Source organism: Corvus cornix, chromosome 2 (genome assembly GCF_000738735.6).
Source record: "Corvus cornix cornix isolate S_Up_H32 chromosome 2, ASM73873v5, whole genome shotgun sequence".
Taxonomy (NCBI): domain Eukaryota; kingdom Metazoa; phylum Chordata; class Aves; order Passeriformes; family Corvidae; genus Corvus; species Corvus cornix.
The window spans coordinates 150,968,720-150,993,622 of record NC_046333.1 but is presented as its reverse complement, the minus strand read 5'-3'; the positions used below and the strand labels follow the sequence as shown (position 1 = coordinate 150,993,622).

At 47.9% G+C, this 24,903-nt stretch overlaps 1 protein-coding gene across 2 annotated transcripts in view; it reads left to right on the top strand.

Moving 5' to 3' along the window:
• Positions 1–7,392: 7,392 nt before the first annotated feature.
• SLC45A4 (solute carrier family 45 member 4) overlaps positions 7,393–24,903 on the top strand; it is an 86,396-nt gene continuing 68,885 nt past the window's right edge. Inside the window, exons 1-2 of one of the 2 annotated variants that reach the window (XM_010404702.4) lie at positions 7,393–7,577; positions 8,011–8,142. The gene's annotated coding sequence lies outside the window, so the exon portion shown is untranslated. The remainder of the gene's footprint in view (positions 7,578–8,010; positions 8,143–24,903) is intronic. The other variant, XM_010404703.4, reaches the window with a different exon arrangement.

Here is a 24,903-nt window from a genome sequence, read left to right as displayed (position 1 = left end):
CTGTGCCAAGGCCTCACCACCCTGACAGTAAAGAATTTCTACCTAACATCTAACCTAAATCTGCCCTCTGTCAGTTTGAAGCCATTCCGCCTTGTCCTGTCACTGAGGGCCCTTGCCAAAAACTCCCTCTCCAGTTCTCCTATAGCCCTTTTAGGTCCTTACAGGAGCTCTAAGGTTTCCCCAGAGCCCCAGTTTCTCTTCTCCAGGCTGAACAACCCCAGCTCTAACAGCCTGTCTCCATAGCAGAAGTTCTCTGTCCCTCAGAGCATCTTTTTGGCCTAGGCTCCACTCTGGACAAGCTGAGAAACATCTGCAAAGCTGACTTGGCCATCAGCGCTGGGGTATAAAAAGTTCCCCTGACAGCTCTCCGTGCCTTCCTCAGCTCTCTGTGCTAATGCAAGCAGCACAATTCCCCTTCCCTGAGACACTGTGGGGAGGAAATGAAAGTGGTGACACAGCACCACAGGTGACACACGCCCCAGTGCCACCACACCAAGGTGCAGAGCAGCCTGGCTGCCTTGCTCTGAGCACACTCTGCAATGCAGGTGCCTCTCTTCCAGGGGTGATCAGCCAAGAGCTGCACCAGCTCAACAGAACGAAGCCAAGGCACGACCGGCCTCTGGCAGGGACATCCCATTTGTCTCATCTATGGTCCTGCTGGCTTGTCATTCCCCATGCTGAGCACTGCCTGCATTCATTAAGCATCTCCTGATGCCTCCAGGTCTGGTCTGAGCTGGCTCCTGTGTCCCACAGACCCCTTCTGCTGTGTGGGCACAGGTCAGGGTATAACACAGGCACAGCTTGTAGGAAGCACAGACAGACCATGTGTGGCCAAGCTGGTCAATCCTGCAGCCCCATGGGGTATGTCAAGAGCTCTGGTTTTGTGGCCATGGCCCATGCTTGGCAGATCTTCCCCTCCCACCACGTCCTGACCTCCCCAGCTGACACCCTTTCATGTTTTCCATTGCTCCACCCTTTCTCCAGCCACAGAACTAAAGTGAGCATATGTGCTCTGCTCCACTCTGCAGAGAGCTGTGGCCATTTCTCCAAGCCAACACTGCCATGGGGACAAACACTGCACTTTTAATGAGCCCCATGGGCAATAACCACGGTGAGTGCAGAGAAACAGCAGCCAAGAAGCACCATGGCTCTGCACAGCTGAACTACTGTTTGAGGAATGAAGAAATCCCATTTTCCGTGACCCTGCATTTGCCCTGCTCCACTCCCTCTTTGCTGCCTGAAGCTTAGACATTGCCATGATTCATCCCCAGGAGCAAGAAGCAGGTTAGCTCTGAGTTACCTCTGAACCCTCACACAGCCCAGTGCTTGCAAAATTGCACATTGCCACCAGCTGAGCCAGCTGCTGCTGAGTGCTCAGCCAGACTCTGAGGCTCCTCTGTGCTGCAGACCAGCAGGGCTGTGGGGCAGGGATGCCCTCAGAGCAGAGAGGGGCAGGAATACAAAACCAGCAGCATTGCTTCAGGAGAGCAATACATATCTGGCTGCAGTGGGGAAAAGGGGATGAATAACTGGACTTGCTTCCAGCTAAAGGCTGACTTCAGTGAAGAGCATTTGACTTCATGCCAACCTCAGAGCCAGCAGATCTTAAGAGGGAAAAAAGCAACCCAACAACAAAAGTTCAAAGTGAAGCATTCCAGTACTTGGAAGGAGGTTTCATGAGGCCTTGACTCACAGGATTTTTTTAAACCTTATCCTTAGCATAACCGAAAGGAGGACAGGAATCTCAGCAGTTGAGGGGACCTTCATCTGGCCAAACAGGTCTGAAACCTTTCTGATGAGGAGGATTCTCAGGTGACCCAGCCCTGAGCAATCTCTTCCTGTGCTGGAGCCTCTGCTGGGGCAAGGTTCCTGCTGCTGCCAGACTTCCCGGCTTTGACAGAGGACAGCAGTATGAGGCATCAGGGAGAATTTATGCATCCATCTCCCTACCTTCCACCTTCTGGTCATGCTTCTGATTAAGCATTGTCTCCTCAAAGCCCAGGTTTCCCTCACCAAGCACGTATCTGGTGCTCTGCTCTGCTTTGTGTGTGTACATCCCAGTGCCAGGGGAGCAGCTCAGGAAGGGGGCCAGGAAATATGGGGGTGGGTAGGACCCCTGCAAGCTTTTCTTGCAGAGAAACAGGTGTGTTGCAGGCAGAGATATTGCATATCTACAGGTCTCCCTCATTTGAGGCATCTTTCACTCAGCTGTTTGTGGTCAGCATAAAGTCAAGGCATGAGGATGGCTCCCTCAAAGTCAAAGTCTCCCCAAATTTATGTGCACAGGAAGCAGAGATTTTGTAAGCAATGCTGCAGAGCACCTCCTGGCCATGTAACAGACCCACAAAGCTTCTCATGACTCTGGCTAAGAGGGACCAGTGACCAGCTGCTGGTTCAGAGTCACAGGGTTTAAGGCACATGGGGTGAACAGTGCTCAGTAATCCACCCTCTTGCAAAACCCAGCACTGACCACTTCTGCTAAGCCCGCAATTTCCTTTTGAGCAATAATTTTGCTGTGTTGATTCAGAGATTTCCAGCAATGAAGAACCTACTGTGCACCAGCTACCCCAGGTGGCTGGTGACAGCGGTCAGCAGCTTCCACCAGTTAAAGCCAGGAGGGCAACAGACTGACTGAACACATCTGGCCTCTGCTCCACATCAATGGACATGGTTTGGTTTTCTCAGTGGGGCTGAAGTGTTGTTCACCCCTTGGAAAGTCTTTGCATCCACCTCATCCAGGTCAGCTCCTTAATTTCTGAACTGCATTGCTGCTTTGGGCACAGCTGTGTCTCATCATCCACAGTGGCCAAGAACAGTTGTGCTCTGTTCCCTACTCTGATCCCCTTGATTCCCCTCAAGGTCATGTTACACAAGATCTTCTCAGATGCTCAAAAACCAAGAGCCACCTCAGGGCCAGGAAAGGCCAAATCAACATCTGCTGGGCAAGTCTCTGTCAAAGAAATCATAGTAAGGGTGCAGGACAGACACAAGACTGTGGATGTTATTATCTGGGTGTACTTTTATTAGGACTCAACGTCATGTGCTCTCATAGCCTCCACTGACCCCCAGCACACACAATTTTGGTGCTCCTGGTAGTGCCAGCAGCCTGGGATCTCAGTTCCACTCATCCTCCCTTCTTGTAGGCTCATGGGTAGAGGCAGGCAATCTGTCCCCACAACACCTCATCCTTTCAGCCAGAGGCTGCTTTCAGCCTGGGGACAGCCACTTTCACGGCATTTGGGTCCAGTGTGCAACCTGTTCTCCCCAGGAGTGTCAGATCCCTGGAGATACTCTGGGCAACTGAGGTTCCCTGTGATGGAGGTGCAGGGGATGTGGAAAGCCTGGATATGCCTTGTCCTCGAGTCAAACCCCAGGCAAGCAGGTTGTTGAGTCCCTGTGAAAACCCACCACCAAGCTCTGATAAACCCAAACCCCTTAGGAGCCTCTTGCATGACCTCAGTGACCAACAAACTGCTGACCTCACCCCCATTTCCACCTCGGACATCCCCGTGGCCGCTCCATCTCTGTTCTGGTTATCTCCCCAGGGTTTTCTGACTGAAGTCAAACCTCCTCCCCAGCATTCCGTGCTGTCAGAGACGTCACTTTGCCTTTCAGCTGCCAATTTCACGCGAATCTTTGATATGCCAGCACCTGCCAGGTGGGACACGGCAGGATCCCTGAGCAGTGCAAGAGCTGCAGGGATGATCCATGCAATGCCTGAATTGCAACCGGATCTGGAGAGGGAACACTAGCCTGTGAGATCTGACAGGCTCATAACAAACCCAGCTGGCTTGCACACACACCAAGCCCAAAACACCCCAGGCCACCCCCTCCCACCCTTCTGATACCATCACACCCCTCAGCAGTTAATTAAAAAAGGATTAAAGCAAGGCTGTAAGGACGTGGGCGACACTGAGGTCAAGGGGTGCCTTGCAAACCTATGCCAAGCCCCACAGCTGGTGCTGGGACAGGGGGCTGCCTGCTGGTGACTCCAGCTTCTCCAAGAATAAGGCAAGTCTAATCCAAGACCCAGGCAACCTATCTGGGCTGCTTGCCTATGGCAGTGCTGCTCTGTACAGAGAGCTGCAGGGCAAGGATTGGGATGAGGGACATGGGAGCCTGCAGGGTAAGAGAGCAAGCAGTTATAGCTTGTTTGCCAATGCTTCCATGCTGTTCTGCTGGCCCTTCCCGGGTCTTCTGTTTGGCTGTGTCTCCTTCCAGAGCTCACACCATTATCGCACATGAGCCACATGCACCCGTCCCAACCCTGGCAGTGAGGTTCATCTCATGCAAGCAGCTCTGTCACAACAGTACAGGCTGTTCCTGCCCGCTCCCTCTTTCCAAAAATATGAGTGTTTCACCGGGGCAGCGCTCAGAGGCTTTTTCCAGCCAGAGTGATGCCAGGTAGATAGGTCCTTCCCACATCCAGCCTCACAGAAAGCCCTGGGAATATGTGTGTGGATGAGGCACAATGCCAAGGAGTCCCTCATCTTACCTGGCCAAGGTGCCATGATCATGGATGGCTGGAAGTCACCTCTGCATGGAGATTGACCCTGGGATTAAAGCCTCAGTATCAGTGAGTTACACCTTCGGGGGGGACATTTTTTCACAAGGAGGTGGAAAACACCCTGGCTGACTCTGAGGACACTCCTACCCTGTTCAAAGGTTTTTGGGAGCAGACTCCATGACATAGCTGGGAAGCTCCCAGATGGAGAGAAGCAGAGGGCAAAGCTCAGCAGGAAGGGGAGGGGCAAATGGAGAGACTGTGAAAGATGCAGTTTGCTGGCACAGAAACAAAGCAACAGGTCCAGGTCTGAAACCCACCCCTGAGTGACAGGACGTGTTGTATGGTGGCAGGAGAAGAGATGTCTTAGGCTGGTGATGGACTGCACCAACATTCCTGTTGGGAGCCCTCTCAGCTTGTAATCACTGCATGAAGAACTGACCTGAAGGACACAAGTTGGCTCCTCAGCAGCAGCTTCATGTCCCATCCAAGCCTATAACATGGGGCCAGTCCCTGCAGGGAGGACAGGTGAGTCCATGGCACAGTAAGTGCTCCCCACTTCACCCAAAACACTCTCACATCCTCTAGCACATTTTGGTTCAGCCCCAAATCCACCTCTTTCAGAGTGGCTTGGCCATAACAAGGCTGAAGAGCTCAATTAAGTTCTTCGTGGTCTTTTTACCTCCTTCTCCTATGAAATCATTGCCTTTCCCTCCATCGCCTAAGGGACTCCTGCTCCTAGAGCCAGCTGCTCCATGCAGGACCTGACCTCTTTTTTAGGTCCTAAGTGTTCCCAGTCATAGAATCACAGAATGGTTTGGGTTAGAAGGGACCTTCAAGATCATCTCATTCCAACCTTCTGCCATGGGCAGGGGCACCTTCCACCAGACCAGGTTGCTCAGGGCTCCATCCAGCCTGGCCTGGAACACTTCCAGGGATGGGGCATCCACAGCTTCTCTGGGCAACCTGTGTCAGTCCCAGTGACCTCAGTAATTGCTGCTGTCCCCTAACCAACCCATCCTGCTGTCACCCAGCCTTGGAAAGTTTTCTCCCTTGTTACCTTGCATTTGCCAGAGAACGGCTGATTCATCCACTCTGCCTCAGGCATCCCACGCAGCCACTGATGATTGAGTTACTTAACAATTAAGCAGAGCCTTAAATCTTTGCAGCACTTAACATGTATTGACTAATTAATCCAAGCCTTATCTGAGGTAGGTTAGTTCAGTCTTGGGTGTATCTTCCAAACATGCCCACGGCCGCTTTGCGGGTCAAAGGCAGAGGGAGCTCTGCAGAGGTGATGGGAGGTCCACCATCCCCACCGCCCACCCTTCCAAGAGGGACCCATGGAGCACTGCCCTTCTGTGCTGTGACTTCAGAGGTCACTGCGCCCAGGGGACCATGTCCCCAGCCCAGGACTCTTGCCAAGCTTGTCCTTGAATGGCCTTTTCTCCTGCATCTTCTCTGGCCCTCCATGATTGCTTCATTCCCTGCTCTCCCACCCAGTGGGGCTCTGGGCACATCCAGCAACTGAAGCCAACTTTCTTGGACAAGCAACAAGTTGCCCGAGGCTCTGCCAGACCTCGAGTGCAGGTGGGATAAACCTTCCCCTGGGGTCTGGCTGGCAGCTATCCATGAGTCCTGCTGATGCAGGAGAACAAACCTGGCCTTAGGATGGTGACAGGTGAGCACAGCACACTGCCCTGCTGCATCCTGCTGAAGTGACACCCAGGGGAGCCAGGCTTCCCCCACAGCCTATTCACAGGGACTGTCTCAGCCACATCAAACCCCACGTTCCAGTCTCGCTGTCAGCAGGGAACGAGGCCAGGTGTGGGAGGCAGGGAACCCATTCCCTGCATGGATGAGCTGCACAGGAGCTTTGTGCATATGAGTGGGATGGGGAGGTGCAGGGACGCACCCAAGGTTATGCAGAGAGTCCGTGGCAGAGGTCAGTGTCTCAGTGACTCCTAGCCCTGGGCTTTGGGAGAGGGAAAGGGAGGGGGTTTGCAGTAGCTAAAGGCAGGGAATTGGGGAGCTGAGCTGGGTTCCAAACCACACAAGCCTTGGGGCCTGATCCTGAGGAAAGCATCTCATTTTCATCCAATGTAGTCACTTCAGTTCCAAGACTAAAGGAAAATGTCATATCCTTGTGCCACATAGGCTCCCAAACATTAGCTAAGACCAAGGCAAACATCAAAACTCTTGCCATGCTGTGAGCCTCTTGCGCTGGAGCACAGGATCCCCCCAGTACAACGATAGAGACACAGAGGTACAAGATGCTCTTTGACATAACACTGACACCAAAATGTTTCAGCCCACCTGAGTCCTCCAAGCACCTCATGCCCTTTCCCTGCCTCCCTGTCACCCCAGGATTTCAGCTCAGTGATACCCTGCACCCTGACAGGCAGGTGATGAGCCTTGAGAGATGCTTGATGTGAAGGACCTGGCAGCATAAAGGGACTTTGTCAGCCTGGGGAGTCACGGAGCAGCCAGGTGGAAGAGAGCTTAATCCGAACCACCTCACTCAGAAAAGCCAGGACCGGTGGAGTCCAGATCTGCACGACCCATGTGGAGCCTGTAACAGCCAGGTGGTGGTTTGAGTCAAAAGGCATCAGCCTGCAGGTTATAAAGGTATCTCTGCTGCTTGTAAGGGTGCCCTTCACCCGCCCTCCACCTCATGTGGCTCAGGATCCCCATGGATATCACCACCATTTGCTTGCTTTTTAACACATCCAACAACATCAAATGCAGAAGAGAAACTCCTCTCCCTATGAAATTCACCGAGAAAATCCTGAGTTGTAAAGCAGAGCAATTTGTGGACCAACACTTTTCCTCTGGGTCCTAAACCATCACATTTTTTTTTTTTTTTCCTTGACTGAATATCTGCTGATCTCATTCATCCTGGGAAAAGCACGGAGTGTTCTCATCCAGGCTATACCTGGCAAGCTGCACACACTGTGACAGAGGGAGCGAACTTCTGAGCAGGCTCTGCAGTGGCTGCTGCTGGGCTTCTTGTGGCTCTTTCCTGGAGTGAGAGGCCGGCTTCTTCACCTGGCATTCCTGGGAGAGATGAAGGGTAAGTCAGCAAATCAGCTTCATGCATTGCACACATCCTCTGCTTTCAGCCATAGCAGAATTAGCTCAGGTCAGGATTTGCTGGTAGCTGGGCAGAAAAACATCTACAGGGCTTTTTCCTCCCCTCTCCACCTCCTTTGGAGGCAGAAGGCAAGAAAATGTTTTTAATGTGCTGCGTGGAGGCAGGTTGCGGGAGCTGTGGTCCCCGGCATCGCTCAGCAAGCACTGCCGGGGAAATCAACAGGGAACGTTCCTGATGCTATTTTAGACACCGGCAGAAAACGCCAGATAGCAACACCGAATTCGACGGGGCTGCACAAACCCCGGAGCAGCGACAGCGGCACGGAACGCAGGGACCCGCTCCCGTCGGTGTGTGGGTTGTCAGTCGATTTGGTGATGTGTTTGCTAACCACGACTTTGCTTTGACATGTCAGCTGGCGAGCCGGTGTCTGGATGCCATGCAGGCAGCTCCGTCTGAGCCCTGGGGAGAGCAGCTTAGATCCGCTGGCCGGGGTTAAAAATGAGCCGCAGTTAAGCTGTTGAAAGGGATCCGCGCTGCCGCCAACGTGAGTGCTCCGCGCCTGCCAGCGCAGGTGGAAGTTGCATGCCTGTCTCCAAGGGGGGATGCAGCTCTCGCCGGGTGACTGCCGGCTCCATCGGGAGCCTCTTGGCTTGCTTGCCTGGGAGAGGATGGGAAGAGGGCATCTTGCGGGGCTGCTGCAGCCGGTGGTGCTGCTGAAGGCAGCGTGTGAGATTAAAGGCGGTATCTGAGCATAAAGATACCGCAACAACCCCTGACTTTGGAATCATGAGTATTGCAGGGCTGGCTGCTGCAGGAAATATCCCCTTCGTAAGTCAGGCTGTTTGGAGCAAAAAGGACCAATTGTGTGTATTCTGCTGCAGCTCATTGTGGTCAGGTTAATTTGGGAAGAGGATGCTTGCTGGCAGCTAAAGGAGGCAGTCTGGCAGGGGGGTTAAAATGCAGAATTAACAGACCAGGCTGGTGTTTTGAAATGGTACAATAATCCCAAGGCAGGGGAACATGGTTTGGTATGATTGACCTTCTGAGATATTCAGGAGCAGGGAGACCTTACCTTAGAGGGATACTTTAATTAAAAAAAAAAAAAAAAATTCAAAGACAGATCCTGTTTTGCAAAGCCCCAACACCACAATGACGGGCACTGCTGATAGCAGCTGTCCTGCCTGCCATCCAAATGCCAGGCCTTCCCAGAAACGCTGCTTGTGAAAGCTCCGGCACAGGGAAGTTTTAGCACCCCAGTTTTGCGTGTGGGTGCGAACGCACGTCTGTGTTTGGGGGGAGGAGGCACGAACTGCTCGTTGTACCCCAAGCCTGGCTGTGCAGCCAAAGAATTACTGGAGCTGTGATGATGGGTGTTAGGCAGGGCTGTGCTTTTAAAAGGAGAGCCCGGATGGGTTTAACATGGTGATCCCTTCTGGAGCTTTCAGCACTCATGGTCTTGGACATTTCACAGCTAAAACTGGTGCCTGTTCCTCAAAAGCTGGTGTCAAATTCCTGGTGCTTCCATGGGACCTCCTGCATGGACACAGCAAGGACATGAGGTCCGAGTTGATCTGCAGCTCCAGCTGAGGTGGCATAGTGAAAATGCCATGGAGGTCAACTTGTCAGTGTTGATTTGGACGGGATAAGGATTGGAAAAATGGGCAAATAGCAGTGAATCTTCCTGGAGAGAAGGTGTCCAGGGATCAAAAGGGAGAGATGTCATTGGTGTGTGCCAGGACATGTCTGGGATCTGGAGGGGACAAGGGTATGCGGTGGAAGGGAGTGCTCCCTGTACTAACCCATCACTGTCCGTGCTTGTCAGCAATGCACAAAGCCACAAATGAGAGATATTGTGTGCTTGCAAGAAAAGGGGAATTTTTTCCTTCCTCATTTCTCAATTAAATTTTACACTGCAAACTCCGTCTCAGCTCTCCTTGCAGAGGGAAAAGAGCAGTTGCTGCGAAGGGTTATTTTTTTTAAAGCAATAGCACAAGGAACCTAAAGCACAACCTTCCTCTGGAATAACCTTACTCTGGTCTCATTTCCAGTGGCTGCTTCATGACTGACCAGAACCAAACCATTCAGCAGTGTAAGAGCACATCCTCTGCAGAAACAGCAGCCTGCCGTGGAGGGCTACTTCATTTTCTTTCATTAAATTTACTGTTTGTATTAATTTGTTTAATGTTGTTGAGGAAAAAGGGCCCTCTCTACTGAGCAACCCTATTAAAACATGCCTATTAAACCTCACCCCATGATACCACAGGGGTTGGCTGGTGCTGGTGGCAGTCCTGCTGATGGTTCTGGTCTTAAAAGTTACAGGAACCAAGCATAGACTAATGTAGCTGTTGTCAAAGGCTGGGGGTCTGCTGGTACGAGAGCAAGAACAGTGAGGGAGGGAGGCCTTACAGCTCTCTGCTGGCAGGAGACCTTCCATATGTCTTTTTCCTTCACCCTTCACCTAAGATGAAAAAGGAGATGGAGTGAAGGCTGTCCCTTCATGGCATGTTGACAGCTTGTCAAGCAGAGGTTGGGAGGAGGCTCCAATTAACACCTGGACATTCCTGTAATTTAGTTCTTTCAGCAGCTAATGCTCGTTCATTATCTGTGTTTTCAGAAACATCTTCATCCACCTGTGAAGCACAGTCACTGCTTTGCTCGGCAGGGATCAGAATCCTGGTTATCACTTGCTATTGACATGGGTATAGCATTTTATCCCTCCCACCTTCCCACCATAAAGGGCTGAAGCCCCACCAGCAAACTGATCCAGACTGCCCTGTTCTCCTGGGCTGACACAGGGTGCCTCTCTCTGCCATGCAGCCCTGTGCCAGTGCAAGCTGCTCTGAGAACAAGGAGCCAGACGCAAAACTGGGTGAGGGCAAGGACCTCCAACACCCCAGAGTGAGGGGCATTGGATCACACGCACAGCGAACACTTTGCCAGCGGCTGCACCATGTACTGAAACAACCACACAGCCTGCAGCCCTGATACAAAACCACTGACCTGAACAGCAGCCAGATCATTTTTCTTATGAGAATGCACCATTCTTGAGCAATTTTTCCAGCACATCCCACGCAAACACGTTTTCTCTGAACACTGCACGGCAGCATTTACCATCTCATGCCAGCTCTTGTTTTTTTCCTAATCACAGAGGTTGGGAGGGCTCTCACATGTAACTGGTGTGTCTGTGCTGGTGGGCACAGAGTCTAAGAGGTGTATCCTCATGGAAAATCCAGCATTAAACCATTTCATGTCACCAGTTCTAGAATCACAGGATGGTTTGGGTTGGAAGGGATCTTATGATTGTCTATTTCCAACCTTAAGTCAGATAAGATCCCACCTTTCTGCAGAAATCTGAAGCCTTGGACCTGGCACATACATATTGGTCTAATAACACATCCTTCATCTTCTCATCACTGCAACAGCCTTCCCAGGAAGGGCACATTGACTCTTCCCAGCTGGCATGCAGGGGGTTGCAGAAGCACCATTGATCATTCAATACTGGCACTAACTATTGTTGTTTGTGATATGCTATATTAGCTGAATTCTTGGTGGTAAAAAAGGAGATGTGAACGGAAATGGATAGTGTCTGTAAAGTCTCATTTCTAGCCCAGTGTATTTTGTGCTCACTCTGACCTCGAGTTTAAGTTACTGTGGAAGCAGGGAGATTTTAAGGCATTTTTTTGGCCCAGTTTATCAACTTCCATTGCACAACAGCACCTTGGGGCAGCCAGGATGTATCACCAGATACATAACTGGGCTTCTTAGTTAGTGGTGAGTGATGGCCTTGTGCTATTTGTTCATAACTAAGAGAAAGAAATGGCCAAAGTCCCTCTCTTCCCACATGGTAGAGATGGAGGGATGTTTCTACAGGAGCAGCTCTGCTCCTTGGCAGGCACTCCTTTTTGATCCAAGCTGGTGATTGCAAGCTCCTCAGGTGCCTCATTTCTGTACGTAGGAGGGAGGGGGAAGCAAAAGCAGCAGTGCTTCTCCCACTTGTCTGGCCCTGGTACTCCATACACTGATCTGATGGGAAGAACAGGGGAAAAATGGTATTTATCCAAGATGATCTAATTAACATTTCCCATCTTTTCTCATTTGGTAAGAGACTGATACTCTATTTCTCCCTTGACCACCCTGAAAAGTCCATTGATTTTAACCTGCCAAAAAACGATTGGGGGATATAAAATTTGAACCTCAAACAAACAAAAAAAACAGCTGAAATTTAGTATTTTCCTTTATTTGTAATGCAATGCACTAAATAATGTTCAGAAGTGACAAATGCCCAGGAAAAAACATTTCATCATGTAATTTTACAAGGGAGAGAAGAAGCAAACCCAACAGTCATGGACTCAGTCGATACAGTGGATTGAGCCCTACTCCTCTGCAATGCTGGAGGCAGTCCCATGTCCCCTGCACTTATCCTATCAGACCTATCTGAGGGTATTTGAGGTAATTCTTACCTAATTGTCAGGCACAGGAGCAACTTCTGGCTGGGATCATGACTGTGCCATTAGCTGGGAGCTCCTGGGGTTGATTCCCATGTTCATAAACTTCAAGCAAGTACCTGTTGGGAGAGGGAGAGGATAAGCTGGCAGGTAAGCAAGGATCTTCTTGCCATTGTCAGAGAATCCAGTGTGCTTTGGAAGAGAAGCAAGAGAGTTTAGGAAAACAATTCTCATATATACAAGTCTACAGAGAAAGCAATGATCAGCACAGAAAGAAAAACACAGCTTAACTTCAGCAACCTACAAAATTCACAGCAGTGGTGCTGCACAGGGGGGCTTGGCATGGTATGTCAAAAAGTTAAGTGGCCCCAAGAGTGAAAAGACATGGACAACTGCCAATATATTATGCAGTTCTTATCTGAGCACCCGAATTCCCCCTCAGTGTGCTGCATTAGGCTGCAAAGCAGTCTGTAATCAGGAAGTTTGGCAGTCATGACAGAGATGCTCCCTGGCATCCATTTTGAGCAGCCTATTGTCCAGCCAGGTCTGCAGAGCCTCTCTGGGTACCAGAGAGAACAGAGGCCTCTCCTGCAACTGGGCAAGAGCTGTGGCTCTCCACACGTTGGACAGGAACCACTTCAGCCTCCAGCACAAAGCCCTGGGAGCAACGGAGCCAAGGCCACGTTGTCTCTTTGTACAGAGTCTGGGCAGACACATCCAGGTCACTCACTCCAGACAGCATTCATGACCTGTGTCTTTGCTGTTTTCCAGTCACCCAGAGGGGAGCTCAGAGCCTTGGCAGCAGCCCTGTCACAGTCCCCAGGGTCCCTGGGCTGTCCTGCCTGCTGAAGCATGGCTGGAGCGTGTGGCAGCTCAGGAACTTGGGAAGAGGCCACCACATCCGGCTTGGATGCGATGTGCCTCACCCCACAGTGCCTTTTGGGTTCATTTAGGCTCTCAGCTCATTCTTCAGTGGCTGAAGGGAGATCTAAGAACAGGATTTAGCTGTGGCTCACCCTCCCCTTCTCCTCCTCAATCCTCTAGAAAGAATAAATGCTAAAGAGAATGAAGGTCATCCACGGCCAAGGCAAGTCCATGCTAATCCCTCTCTGGAGTCTTGGCCGAGTTCAGCATTCAAGCCCTGGGAAGTATTAGGAAATGGAAAATAGAACAGGAAATGCCAGATTTTGGTAGCTGTGAAAAGGACAGACACACATTACCCATGCCATAGAGATAAAGGGGAGGGTTTCCCTCTCCTCCCAGGCTATGGATGTTAGAACTGAATGGACATGGTGTCCAAACTGGGTGAAAAAAAGACTATGCCACTCTTCTTGTGAGGCTTGCAGGGAGGGGCCACACTGGGAATAAGTTCATATCTTCAATGTCTTCAGGATGACTTTCACACTCATGGGGCAGCTCACTTCCATGCCTACCCCTCCTGTGGCATTTTCAGAAGGCACCCTTGTATGTGTTTAAGGGGGAAGAAAACCTGTCTGACAGCCCATTGCTCGACTGGATACTCCTTTTTGTTTCTGAGCCCAGCTCAAAAAAGATTTTTCTCTGCCATCCTGGAGAAAGAACTGAAAGTGCAGGATCAGCTGAAAAAGAGGAACTTGCTGCAAGCAAACCTGACACCTCCTGCAACATCCAAGAGACCAGAAGCTTCATTTGCTTTGTTTCTACACAACTGATCAATTGAAACCAATCAATGAAACACTGGGGGTTGGGCATGTTCCTGCCTCCACCCCGCGGGCTCTGCCTGATCCCAACAGCAGCCCGGAGCTGACTCCCACACTAATGCACACGCAAGCACAGATCCTCTAGTGACATCCGATCCTCCAGGATATCTCATGGATGTCTAATTATTATCTAAAGATCAGCCTGGATACAAAAGAGTTTTTGACATCCCTTTCCTCCCAAACCGTCTCCCTAAATCTTCTCAAAACACAGTGGGCAACACGATGATTTATCTGCCATGCAGGCACTGCTCCTGATGCCACTTCATACCTCTCCTTCAAAGCCCACGAATTTAGGCTGCAGCTAAATTTTGCAGAATTTTTCAAGCCCAGCTTCTCCAGCCCTGCAGGTAAATCTCTTGCATATCTCTTCCTTCATCTGTTACTAAAGCACTTCTCATGGGCCCTGATCACACTTCACTCTTACCCATTCATGATACCACCATGGAGATTTTTCTCCTAACCTTTCCTTTTTGTCTTGTTTCTCAGGTTGTATCCTTTCACTGGTTCATCCCTTCCCATAACACCAAACTCAGTTCTTCACTCTCAAAGCCCTGTGACTTCTCTGCCCGTAGCCCTTCCCACCAACTACCAGCCCACAATGGTGGCCAACCTCTTTTCTATCACATCTTTGGAAGTGCTCCTCAAAAAACATCCAAAACTCAGTCTCTGGTAGAAACCCATCTTTGCTCCCAGTATCTGCATACTGGTCATGTTGCCACATAACACACTGGCAAATATCACTTTCCTTCTCCATGTTCCCATTTGTCTGAGCCACCCATTTCCCTATGTCTTAATCTTGGAATAGCAAGCGTAAGTGTTTGTTGCGTAGCACAGCTCAGCCCAGCTGCAGCTTCTTGTCCTATGGCAACAGGAACCAGGAATAATAACATCAAGGTGGTGACTCATTAAAACCAATAACCTCAATAATTAGACTTAACTTTTCCAATTGTATAAACAGCTGAGAAAAAAACCAGAATCTTATGCTTTTCCAGTATTTTTCCTTCTTCCAGTTTCTCACACAGAAATTGTTGGTATTGGGCACTTGTCACAGTCAAATTTCCTCTCTCTCCACACAACAGTAAATTCATGGAGTGAAGTGAAATGTTTGTTTTCTCCCTATTCTGTGAGTGCTGAAGACTCTCCAGCATCTCTTTGCTCTGAGCAAGGAGGAAACCAGCTGCAGCCCTGCCTTGGTGCCAACATTGTTCCAGCTGCTGTTGCTATAGGGAAAAAAACCACCAAAGGCAGAACTGTCCAAGTTTCGAGTTCCTGAAAAAATCTGTTTAAATCAGCAGGGATAGAGTCTGGATGCAAATTTCTCTCCAGATCTGCTGCTCAGTGGGTGCCATCCACCACTTCATTCAGCTGCTGCTGGTTGAAGCTGTATCCTGGTACAGCCTCTTCTCTACTCTCCCTGTGACCTACCCCTCTCTAAATAACACTTCCCTGCCTCTTGTCAGAGGCAGAGAAAGAGGCTTGGACCAAGGAAAAAGCTGCCCATGGGATTAACAGAGGGTGTCTGTGTGACAAGGAGCCATCACAAGTAGGACAGCACTCAGAGGGCACTGGAGAGACAGGTACCCTGGGGGCAAAACACTGGGACAAGCTGGCTGATGAAATAAGGAACAATCAGGATGGCAGGGGGTGGGAGAGAGGAGGCAAGGAGCCAGGGAGGAAGACTTGAAAGGACTGGGATGAAAAGGGGATGAAGGGACCAAACTGCTAAGAGAGGTGGGCATCACATCCCTGAGCAGAGCCCCACATTCCACTCCTCTTTCTCAGTCCTTGTCCCTGCATTTTGGGCATACCAGGACCTTGTGTTTAACTATGTCCTTCTTTAATTGCAAAGGATCGCAGTCCCCTGAAGCTCAAGTGGCTGCAGAACCAGTGCTGCCCTGAAAATGGCTGCTCTGACCCCAGCAGGGCAACTGCCCTGGTGCCAGCATTGAAGGAACCTTAGTATAGATCAGATCTCAAGAACCTGACTGTCAAACCTGCCCTACGGACCTCAACCCCCTCCCAAAAGAAGCACACCATTGAGTACAATAATATGGTGTTAAAAATGGAAAGTGCTTATGGAGGGAGATCAGCTGCTTTGTGAAGCAGCTGTATGTTCTGGAGCTCCTTTTGATGTAAATGTGTGAAATTACACATTTATTGCAGGATTCAAATGTAGCCATGGCAACATGATTATCAAACAGTTGCATATGGAAGTGTAAATCCATACAGGTTTCTGGCTGGTGAGATTAAACTGCCCAGAGACAGCTCAGTGTATTCCAAGCCCAGGCCCTCCATGCCCAAAAGGATTCATATCTGGTTTCTGTGACTGGGAAAAATTCCATTTCTTTGCATCCAAATTGGCTCCACTCAAGTGGGCTGACCACCAAACAGATGGAGAAGAGCACTAAACAGGCCAGTACCCCCAGAAAAGAGGCAGCACCATGTACCTCCCTGCATGCTGCTGCACGGGGTGACCCTGTCCTCAAGGCTGGTTTGAACAAATTCCTCTGCTCAGCCCCTTGCAAGGGGCAGGGACAGTTCAGCCAGGAGCTGTGTCTGCAGAGCAGGTTTCAGTTACACCTCGAGCATTGTCAGGCTGTATTCATAGAGGGCATGAAAACAGGCTGGGCAGCCAATGGCACCCCCTCACCCATGCTGTCCTCATGTGACAGCGATCTGGTGACATCCGAAGAGGGGACAGAAAAGCTGGCATGTGTACTGGCTGCAAGCAGGAAGGGGCTGTGCCCTTATAGCCTCAAAACCGTGACCTTGATGGCCATTCCTTGGAAACAGGGCCCATCCATTAACTTTCCACAGCTGTCAGTTCCAGGCTGAGCCACAGTGTCACAGCCAAGGAAAGTCAGGCACAGTCTCCTCCCCTGGATACACAGCAGGCTCTGACACCTCATGTAACAGTGTCTGCACACAGACTGAGCTCAGCTCAGGGTCCTGGTATGTCTGAAGTGCTGAGTGATAAGTGTTGTCAGGTGGACTGTGAAACAACAGGGGAAAAGGGAAAGAAAAAGAGAAAAAAGGAAAAAAGAAAAACAAAGTAAGAAGAAAAGGAAAAAAAAGGAACATACACCCCAGCACGGAAACAGACTGGTGGGAAGGAAATAGAAGTTTTAAATAGACACTAAAAGATTGGCAGAATTTGGCTGTAAATGAAAACAGAGTAGTGGAGGGCAGAACTTTGTCCTTGTTTTGCTTTTTTTTTTCCCCAGAGACTTGATGTGGCTCTTTCACTGAGAAACACAAAAGTAGGGCACAGTCCTGCAGCGGGCATCCGGGGGTATCCACAGTCCTGAGGATTGGGAACCTGCAGCAGGAGCCCTGGCATCCCTCTGGAAACCAGTGGAAAAGCAGGTTATCTCCGCAACAGCGTGGTGAGCAGCTTAATGGGACACCTAAAGCATCTGATGGCAATGCCTCCGAGCCATCATATAGGAATTCACAGGATGGCTTCTCAGTAGGATGTTCCTGGAGTTAATTAACCTCTGGTCCTGATTTCCAGCGGGAACATCTCTTGTTTCCACCTCTAGCGAATGGCTCTAGTAGATTAGACAGCCTGCTTTCACCTCATACCTTCTTCTGCCGCAGGTTTTTCTGGGCAAAATCCCCTCTAATCTTCCCTACTGCAGCGTAGACATTCTGGAGCTCCACCACACTTCTGTTTCCAAACCTGTGAATTTCCACATCAACCATCCTTCTCAGTTTCTTTCTCTGCATCATGAGGCTTTCTAGCAGAACCTCTTTACCTTTTCTCAGAGACTTTTTAAATACTGCTGTTTCACAGAGGATTTTTGGGTTGGAAAAATATATAGGCTCTTGTCACTAAAGACAGATCTTTCTCGGTAAACATGAGGCTTTCGATTTTAAAAGTGACAAACACTGTTTCTTAATTTAAAAAAAGATTAATTTTCCCAAGCCTATTTAGAAAATAAAGAAAAACTATTGCTGTGCTAATTGCTATTACCCAAACGATTTTCACATCATCTCCTGCCTGTGGCCACATTTGCCACACGTGTCGTGCAAATGGACTTGGCATTCCAGGCTGCAGCAGACCAAGTATCAGATTTCTGGTTAACTATAAATTATCACTAAAATAAAGGCACCCCAACCCTGTCGTTAATGCTGCCTGAATCCCATGGCTTGGGAGTGCCACTGTGTTGTGCTGCCATGGCATTTGCTCCACAAATTTGGCCTCTGCTCCTTGAGGGAATGAACCAAACCTCCCTAAGAGGGGAGGTGAAGCTGTTGCCCACATCTCATTCCCCTCGCTGCAGTCCTTTCATCTCTATGCTATATTAGCATTCTGGAGAGCACTAATGGGTCTGAAGTGGCTTAAAGCCATTTTCTTTATTACTGGATTAGTGCTGGAAGGGTCTGAATCTGCCGGCACTCGGCTCAACCGCGTCGAGAGCTTTCTTCTCCGAGCAGACACGAGCGCGCAGAGCCCCAGCCCACCTCACACCGCCCTCCTCACTGCTTTTATGAATGGAGTTAAAAACAACACATGCCGTGAAGCTGTTTCTTAGAAGCTTTCTTTTTTCCTGGTGTCCTGACTGCTCCAGCCAATATAAGCCTCACTGCTCCACAGCAGCACACAGCCCTGAAAGCAAGGAAGTGGGCAGGAAAAGCAAAGCACAGGTTCCCTATCTGTTCCCTGCCTGCCTTTAGTTGAGCAATTATACAACTCCAGATCTGTGATTATTCCTGGCAAGATTTGTTCATCTCCTGGGAGACTTTTGGAACAACATGGTGCTTTTGTAGGGAGTGTCAACCACCAGGCGAACGTGCCTTCCAGATCTGATTTTTTTTTTAATATGTAAGTAATTGTTTCTTTACAGACTCGTCTTTGCCTTTCAATGACTCACACTTCTACCTTGTCAGCTTTCAGCACAGGCCCTGCCCTCCCTCCCAGTGCTACAATCCTCCCAGGTCTCACCCACAGTGCCAGGTCACACCAGGTGAAATCCTGAAGGATGAGAATCCATTTTGTCGGCACCCTGTCCAGATGTTCTGCTTACAGGGGCTGCTTTTTAGGGGCTGCAGAAACTATGGGCACAACAGTCAGAAGGCATAAAACCGAGGTACAAACCTGCCTCTGAAACACTGAAATAGGGGTTTATCTGTGGTTTATTTTTTGGACAAACCCAGATGCATTTTCACAGCGACGGTGACAGATTCTCATCCCCAGCACTACTGCTTTGCTAAGAGTCTCATTCGCACTCCAGCCTCCCGTGGTGCAAACGTGATCTTCAAAATAAAGAGGGAGAATGCTTAAACGCCCCTAAAATTAATTCATATCTTTAAGCTCAGTGCAATATAACTGCAGCCAAGAGGGGGTTTTTTTCTGAGACTTTTCCCCCTTCACTGCTCTCTGAAAAATTTATTCAATGTGAGGCAGGAAGCAATTATGGAAAATTTCAGGCTGGATAGTTAAAGCATGGCCAACTTGTAAAGTAATTGGAAAAGTAGAAAGCAAAATGTTTGGTAACATGGGATAAAAGGTGCTGTGTTAAGTGGAGGATTTTTTCTTATTGCAAACTCTCCTCTCTGATATGTTAATTGTGTTTGGCCTGATCCCTTGACAGTCCATTAAGTTTTTGACCAATTGCAGGCTGCTGAGGGCAGATAAATTTCAGGCTATTATGGGAACACCCTAGAAGTTTGTATAGAAAGGAAACTCTCTGTTTCCTGTATCATCCTTCTGGGGATCTTGAAAGAGTTCACAAAAGCCACTTAAGCAAACTTTCTTTGCTGGATAACGGAAGGAAAGGAAGCTGTGAACAAGCAAACAACACTCAATTCCATGAGACAAGAGATACTCATAGGTCATTCGAGAGAAAGTAAAGTCCATGAATGAAATGCGCACACACACACAGAAGATATTTTGTACTCTGAAAATAATGGGTATTTCTGCACTCCTGCACTATTTCTGATTTATAACAAGGTAAATCCTGCAAACCACCAGTGAGACAGATGGTGGAACATCTGCCCCTGCAAGGCATGAAATGTGTGGAGGGTTTTTGTCATTCAAATAATATATCTCAGGATGAGTTGGAGATGGTCATGGATCAGCTGAACAGCTTCTCTTTCTTTCTTCCTGTCATTAACAGCACAGCTGCCAGAGCTCTGCTACAACCAACTCTGGGTTTTTTATCACCCAGAGATAGAAAGCAAAGGTCTGAAGAGCTATTAGTTTTCCTAGGGCTGGCTTCAAGTGCAAAACTCAGACAGAGCTCAGGGAGCTGGGACAAAACTCAGCATCAGGTGTGCAAATGCCTTCAAGTCCTGGAAATACTGGGGGACTCAAATTTATAGGCTTGTCCCTGTCTGTGAATTTTATACTAGTTTTCTAAGGAGGTGAGGTTGGTCCAATAGTGTGTCCTTTTTCCTGAGAAGTTTTAAATGTCTTGGCTTCAGCAGCATTTCAGAGGGAGGTCAAAACCAGAGGATGAAATGCTGCAAGTTTGTTAAAATAAGCTCTTAGAGGAGGAGATTTGTAGCTCATCTGAAGTATGGGGTTTGTGGTATTTGATGTGAGTAAATCCATGTGGTAGAGAGACCTTATATCTGTTCAAACCACAGGAAAACAGGTTCAAGTTTGCATTCAACAACAAGGCATGGTCCTTTCAGAAGAAATGGTTTGGGAGAATACTTGGAAATACAGGAAACTAGCTGGGCACTGGCTGAAATTTTTTTAAAAGCATTTAGGAAAATATCAATTGTGAAAACATTTTTTTCTAGTAGATTCTGCAACTTATGCTTATGGTCTGACCAAAACTACTAATGGGGGGAAAAAGGAGCAAGGAAAATATATGAAATTTTTGCCAGCTGGAAAAAAGAAAAAGGTTTTGTTCAGATTTGGAGAAATCCACTCAGGCCAGTTCTTGTTTAATTGGGATGGGGGAAAGGCCTTCTCTGGCAGAAATATAGCTGATTACTTGACAGGACAAATCTATACTCCTCAAAAACATTTCTCCTGGTCTCTTCTCAAAGTTATCCATAGGAACAGTGCTTCCCTGAGGAGCCTGTTAAACCTCCCAAATAACCTCATTGCTAGGAACTTTCTCTCAGTTTTACATACTTCTTTATCTTCAGCTGTAACTTCTTGAGGCTGCTCTCCGGCTTACAAATGATCTCCATTCAAATAGCCTGTTGTCCTTCTGTGCTCTGGCCCAGGTGAGGGCTAATACATCCCTGTGGAGAGCATCCGTCTGCCCAACGTAAATGCATTGCCAGTGCAAAGAAATGGGCTGGAACCTATTCAAGGAGAAAGGTTCTTTATTCCTATTCTGACAGTAATACAAAACTTTTGGTCCTACCAAAGCAACCTTGAGTCTTTGAGGTGCTTAAGTCAGGAGCTTAGTTGCCAGGCTCCTGATATAAATAAGGAAAGAAGCTGCTGAACCAATAGGATTGTCCAATGAAGAAGAGCAGCAGGACAGCACAACTCCATTACAATCTTCCTCTGGTGTTGGAACAGTGTCTATGCATATGGGCCATCTCCAGGTCCCCCTCCAGCAGGTTGTGTTGTAGCCTTCGGAAGGTCTGGGAAGTGTTTGAGGAAATGGATGAAATTGCTTGAGGAGGAACTGGAAAATGAAGCTGTTTTTATAGGGGTCAGAAGTGAGAACTGGAGAGTGATTTATTCTGTGAAAGGGCCTGACCATGACGACCTGCTAGCCTTGGCAAGCTTACGCGAGGTGTAGGACTGTGGCATGACTCAATGTGTGCAGTTTCTTCAACAGAAAACAACACCTTTTTTTTGTAGGTTTCCCACCAAATCAACTAGATGAACTGACTCATGCCAAGCCTAAACTCTTAAAAGTCCTTAGGCAGAGTTCTGAGGTTCCACAGTGCATTGCCATGTATTTATCCCCACAAAAATGTCTGCAAATTGCATTAACTATCCTGCATTTCAAAAGGCTTCTATCTAGTGCAGTCATTTATGGAGAGCACTGTATTCGTGGGGGTCTTCGTAAGTGCCTCTACAGAGTTCAAGCAGTGTCTGGACAATGTCATATGGTTTAGTTTTAGGTCCTGCGAGGAACAGGGAGTTGGAATAAATTACCCTTATGGGTCCATTCTAACCTGAGATATTCTATGATTCTATAGAGTATGAGGAGATGAAAAGAAAAGGAAAAGTTTCTCCTTTTCAGAGTAAGTGGTTTTAAAATCATTTAAGCTGAAAAGTGAAACTAGAGCCCAAGAACAGCAGTGTGAAGTATCCACACTGTGCATTAGGTAGAGGGATTTTCACAAGTCCAACACTGAATGAAAATCAAACCCCATGAGTGAGATTCAGTTCTAGGAAAGGGGAAAAATTGCTGAATACAATTAACTCAAAAAAACTGTTTTGAGTTAATTCCAAAAACTGTGATTGTTTCAGTTTACATTCAGCTTTTAGGGGCAGTGGGGGGAACAATTAAGAGAATCCTAAAAAAATCCCAGTATTTTGTAGGGGATTTCCACTCCAATCAACTTTGGCATTTCATTTTTTCCTCAAAGTTTAAAATTACTTTCATATTAAACACTTCAGGGTCTGCAGCTGTTTGGTTCTTTGGTTGTGTTTGGAAATTCAAGCAATTAGAATAAAAAGTATTCACCCAATTTGGTTTCTCAGTCACAACTAAAACAGCCTGCTTGGGGTTATTCTTAAAACTTGGGTTGCTTAAGTCATTTAAATAGATTTCTATTTCAGAAACAACACAAGAGCCAACAATTTCACAACTAAAAGCTGGAGGGCTACAAAACTTGGCTCCGCCTAAGACTCTTAACATTGTTTTTCATTATCTTAATCACTAGGTTCTTTACATACTAATTTTCCATCCCACTGCCAACCAGTGCCAATCCAACTCACTTTTCCATCACCCAGGTGAGTGTTACTCATGTTTTCATGGAAATGTGAAAAAACTCTGAATACAGTCAACACAACAGTGTCTATTTTTGTGACTGCTCATGGACTTCTGCTAACACTGAGTCATATCTGCAGAAGTCACTAACACAGGTGTAGCTTCTGAGTTCTTTCCTAGGATTTTCCAAAAATATGGAGAACATTGATGGTTGTCCAGATGCAGTCTTGATGACACAGGGCTAAACAATTTGTTTATGCTGGGACTCAGAATATTGCAAACACCGATTAGGTATGTGACTGATTAGGCAAGCAGAGAGATGAGATAAATCACAGCATGTGGTTGTAACAGGCCTTAGCAGAGCAAAGAGTAAAGTGAGTCCTCCAGGAAGGCTACAGAGGCTTCAGGTCCCACCTGGTGATCAAAACAGACGTGCCCAGTAACACCTGCACAGTTTGGATCCAGCTGGAGCCACAAGGCTGCAAAACAAGCAAGCAGCATGAACAGGGATAAGTGCTCAGTTAACTAGAGGTCATCACTTAAGTGTCTAGAGCTATAAACTAAGCATTTGTGTGGTGATCAGATAAAAAAAGGTATTTTCTCCTCTCTGGGTTAGCCCAACTGGCTATCATCTATTAATTAATCTATGAAACATTGTGTTGTAATGAGAAAGCATTAAGTAACCAAGAACTATAGAGTGGTTTGTGTTGGAAGGGACCTTGAAGCCCATCTCATTCCAAACCCCCTGCCATGGGCAGGGACATGTTCCCCTAAATGAGGTTACTCCAATCCCCATCCAACCTGATCTTGAACACTTCCAGGGATGGGGCATCCACAGCTTCTCTGGGTAACCCATGCCAGTGCTTCATGACCCTCTGAGTAAAAAATTTCTTCTTAATATCTAATCTTTACTCTCCCCTCCTTTAGTTTAAAACTGTTCCCCCTTGTTCCATCACTTTCTGGCTGTATAAAAAGTCCCTCTCCATCTTTTTTACAAGTTCCCATTAAATACTGAAAGGTCACAAGATCTCTCAGGTGAAACTTCGGTAAATTTGGCTTCATGGCACGCAGCAGGAGTCTGTGCAAGCAGAAGACTAACTGGTCTTTTTTTAGACATCCACCAGTGTAAACTAAAATTATTACCAGTCAGCTTTCACCAGGGTAAGGCTAACGTGAATGAAACTCATCTCAGGCTTAAACAGCCTCCTGTACTTCAGGCTTTGGTTCAGGATTTTGCTTCTCTGCAATATGATGAAAACGTATCTGTTTTTCAATAAAAATAGAGCGACCAAAATACAAATATCCCTGTGCAGCAATGGAAACCTCATAAACATCACAGTCATGGTTTCATGACAGGCAGCTCAGAACTAAAACTCACTTATCTCAGCTCATTTCCCAAGTGCAGAGAAACAGAAGAGTAAACAGCATTAAAAAAAAAAAAAAATTTAAAAAGAGGTTCTGGTCTCTCCCTGACAAGGGAAGCAGTTGCTGAACTAAGCAAGTCCTGCAGTTCTTAAGTGCTATCTAGCAGCATCTTAACTGCTCTTGGCACTTGAGGACTGAAAGCCACAGTTCTCGAAGGATTGTCAAGTCACCCCTTGTCACCTATAAACTGCTCTGAAGCTTAATTCCTCACAGTTTTATTGTGAAGATAATTATAGACCACATAGACTCAAGAGGCGGGTTAATTATTGCAGCCATTAATACCAGGTTTCAGCTGTGCAAACCAGGAAAATAATGACAGGGAATTCTCATTCTTCAAGGCATGAACTCATGATGAGATCTCACAAGTGGCAGAAGCAACAAACCCCATCTTACAGCCAGTATGAGCACCTTGTAACGTAACTGCTATTGTGAGTAGTTTATTTTCCATATGAGGGTTATGTGAGAAGTTGTAGCTACTGCTTTTAGAGTCATACAATCATTTCAGTTGGAAAAGACCTTTAAGAACATAAAATCCAACCACTAACCCAGCACTGCCAAGTTCACCACTAAACTATCTCCCCAAGAGTGACAGAGGTCACCTCTATCATCTCTCTTGTAGAGAGCAATAAGGTCACCTCGCAGCTTCCTTTTCTCCAGGCTGAGCACCCCCTGTTCTCTCAGCCACTCCTCATCCAGACCCTTCTCCAGCTCCACTGCCCTTTTTTGGAGAGGCTCCAGCACCTCAATGTCCTTGTTGTGAGGGGTCCAAAACTGAACAAAGGATTTGAGGTGGGACCTCACCAATGCCCAGGACAGGGGGACTCCAGGTTTCAGT